This window comes from Geospiza fortis, unplaced genomic scaffold (genome assembly GCF_000277835.1).
Source record: "Geospiza fortis unplaced genomic scaffold, GeoFor_1.0 scaffold2090, whole genome shotgun sequence".
Lineage (NCBI taxonomy): Eukaryota > Metazoa > Chordata > Aves > Passeriformes > Thraupidae > Geospiza > Geospiza fortis.
The window spans coordinates 5196-9042 of NW_005055287.1; positions in this window are offsets into that span (position 1 = coordinate 5196).

The following is a 3847-nucleotide window of genomic DNA, read 5'->3' on the forward strand; positions in this document are numbered from 1 at the left end:
TGAGCTTCTCAAGGTGTTCCTCACGAGGTTCCTCAAGGAACCTTCTCCACGGAAGTCTCCAGGTGATTTTTATGGGGTCTCCAGGTGGTTTTTTGGCATCTCAAGGTGGTTTTTTGGAGTTCCCAGGTGGTTCTATGAGGCTCTCAAGGTGTTCCTCACGAGGTTCCTCAAGGAACCTTCTCCACGGAAGTCTCCAGGTGATTTTTATGGGGTCTCCAGGTGGTTTTTTGGCATCTCAAGGTGGTTTTTTGGAGTTTCCAAGTGGTTCTATGAGCTTCTCAAGGTGTTCTTCACGAAGTTCCTCAAGGAGCCTTCACCACGCACACCTCCAGGTGATTTTTATGGAGTCTCCAGGTGGTTTTTTGGCATCTCAAGGTGGTTTTTTGGAGTTTCCAAGTGGTTCTATGAGCTTCTCAAGGTGTTCTTCACGAAGTTCCTCAAGGAGCCTTCACCACGCACACCTCCAGGTGATTTTTATGGAGTCTCCAGGTGGTTTTTTGGCATCTCAAGGTGGTTTTTTGGAGTTTCCAAGTGGTTCTATGAGCTTCTCAAGGTGTTCTTCACGAAGTTCCTCAAGGAGCCTTCACCACGCACACCTCCAGGTGATTTTTATGGAGTCTCCAGGTGGTTTTTTGGCATCTCAAGGTGGTTTTTTGGAGTTTCCAAGTGGTTCTATGAGCTTCTCAAGGTGTTCTTCACGAAGTTCCTCAAGGAGCCTTCACCACGCACACCTCCAGGTGATTTTTATGGAGTCTCCAGGTGGTTTTTTGGCATCTCAAGGTGGTTTTTTGGAGTTTCCAAGTGGTTCTATGAGCTTCTCAAGGTGTTCTTCACGAAGTTCCTCAAGGAGCCTTCACCACGCACACCTCCAGGTGATTTTTATGGAGTCTCCAGGTGGTTTTTTGGCATCTCAAGGTGGTTTTTTGGAGTTTCCAAGTGGTTCTATGAGCTTCTCAAGGTGTTCTTCACGAAGTTCCTCAAGGAGCCTTCACCACGCACACCTCCAGGTGATTTTTATGGAGTCTCCAGGTGGTTTTTTGGCATCTCAAGGTGGTTTTTTGGAGTTTCCAAGTGGTTCTATGAGCTTCTCAAGGTGTTCTTCACGAAGTTCCTCAAGGAGCCTTCACCACGCACACCTCCAGGTGATTTTTATGGAGTCTCCAGGTGGTTTTTTGGCATCTCAAGGTGGTTTTTTGGAGTTTCCAAGTGGTTCTATGAGCTTCTCAAGGTGTTCTTCACGAAGTTCCTCAAGGAGCCTTCACCACGCACACCTCCAGGTGATTTTTATGGAGTCTCCAGGTGGTTTTTTGGCATCTCAAGGTGGTTTTTTGGAGTTTCCAAGTGGTTCTATGAGCTTCTCAAGGTGTTCTTCACGAAGTTCCTCAAGGAGCCTTCACCACGCACACCTCCAGGTGATTTTTATGGAGTCTCCAGGTGGTTTTTTGGCATCTCAAGGTGGTTTTTTGGAGTTTCCAAGTGGTTCTATGAGCTTCTCAAGGTGTTCTTCACGAAGTTCCTCAAGGAGCCTTCACCACGCACACCTCCAGGTGATTTTTATGGAGTCTCCAGGTGGTTTTTTGGCATCTCAAGGTGGTTTTTTGGAGTTTCCAAGTGGTTCTATGAGCTTCTCAAGGTGTTCTTCACGAAGTTCCTCAAGGAGCCTTCACCACGCACACCTCCAGGTGATTTTTATGGAGTCTCCAGGTGGTTTTTTGGCATCTCAAGGTGGTTTTTTGGAGTTTCCAAGTGGTTCTATGAGCTTCTCAAGGTGTTCTTCACGAAGTTCCTCAAGGAGCCTTCACCACGCACACCTCCAGGTGATTTTTATGGAGTCTCCAGGTGGTTTTTTGGCATCTCAAGGTGGTTTTTTGGAGTTTCCAAGTGGTTCTATGAGCTTCTCAAGGTGTTCTTCACGAAGTTCCTCAAGGAGCCTTCACCACGCACACCTCCAGGTGATTTTTATGGAGTCTCCAGGTGGTTTTTTGGCATCTCAAGGTGGTTTTTTGGAGTTTCCAAGTGGTTCTATGAGCTTCTCAAGGTGTTCTTCACGAAGTTCCTCAAGGAGCCTTCACCACGCACACCTCCAGGTGATTTTTATGGAGTCTCCAGGTGGTTTTTTGGCATCTCAAGGTGGTTTTTTGGAGTTTCCAAGTGGTTCTATGAGCTTCTCAAGGTGTTCTTCACGAAGTTCCTCAAGGAGCCTTCACCACGCACACCTCCAGGTGATTTTTATGGAGTCTCCAGGTGGTTTTTTGGCATCTCAAGGTGGTTTTTTGGAGTTTCCAAGTGGTTCTATGAGCTTCTCAAGGTGTTCTTCACGAAGTTCCTCAAGGAGCCTTCACCACGCACACCTCCAGGTGATTTTTATGGAGTCTCCAGGTGGTTTTTTGGCATCTCAAGGTGGTTTTTTGGAGTTTCCAAGTGGTTCTATGAGCTTCTCAAGGTGTTCTTCACGAAGTTCCTCAAGGAGCCTTCACCACGCACACCTCCAGGTGATTTTTATGGAGTCTCCAGGTGGTTTTTTGGCATCTCAAGGTGGTTTTTTGGAGTTTCCAAGTGGTTCTATGAGCTTCTCAAGGTGTTCTTCACGAAGTTCCTCAAGGAGCCTTCACCACGCACACCTCCAGGTGATTTTTATGGAGTCTCCAGGTGGTTTTTTGGCATCTCAAGGTGGTTTTTTGGAGTTTCCAAGTGGTTCTATGAGCTTCTCAAGGTGTTCTTCACGAAGTTCCTCAAGGAGCCTTCACCACGCACACCTCCAGGTGATTTTTATGGAGTCTCCAGGTGGTTTTTTGGCATCTCAAGGTGGTTTTTTGGAGTTTCCAAGTGGTTCTATGAGCTTCTCAAGGTGTTCTTCACGAAGTTCCTCAAGGAGCCTTCACCACGCACACCTCCAGGTGATTTTTATGGAGTCTCCAGGTGGTTTTTTGGCATCTCAAGGTGGTTTTTTGGAGTTTCCAAGTGGTTCTATGAGCTTCTCAAGGTGTTCTTCACGAAGTTCCTCAAGGAGCCTTCACCACGCACACCTCCAGGTGATTTTTATGGAGTCTCCAGGTGGTTTTTTGGCATCTCAAGGTGGTTTTTTGGAGTTTCCAAGTGGTTCTATGAGCTTCTCAAGGTGTTCTTCACGAAGTTCCTCAAGGAGCCTTCACCACGCACACCTCCAGGTGATTTTTATGGAGTCTCCAGGTGGTTTTTTGGCATCTCAAGGTGGTTTTTTGGAGTTTCCAAGTGGTTCTATGAGCTTCTCAAGGTGTTCTTCACGAAGTTCCTCAAGGAGCCTTCACCACGCACACCTCCAGGTGATTTTTATGGAGTCTCCAGGTGGTTTTTTGGCATCTCAAGGTGGTTTTTTGGAGTTTCCAAGTGGTTCTATGAGCTTCTCAAGGTGTTCTTCACGAAGTTCCTCAAGGAGCCTTCACCACGCACACCTCCAGGTGATTTTTATGGAGTCTCCAGGTGGTTTTTTGGCATCTCAAGGTGGTTTTTTGGAGTTTCCAAGTGGTTCTATGAGCTTCTCAAGGTGTTCTTCACGAAGTTCCTCAAGGAGCCTTCACCACGCACACCTCCAGGTGATTTTTATGGAGTCTCCAGGTGGTTTTTTGGCATCTCAAGGTGGTTTTTTGGAGTTTCCAAGTGGTTCTATGAGCTTCTCAAGGTGTTCTTCACGAAGTTCCTCAAGGAGCCTTCACCACGCACACCTCCAGGTGATTTTTATGGAGTCTCCAGGTGGTTTTTTGGCATCTCAAGGTGGTTTTTTGGAGTTTCCAAGTGGTTCTATGAGCTTCTCAAGGTGTTCTTCACGAAGTTCCTCAAGGAGCCTTCACCACGCACACCTCCAGGTGAT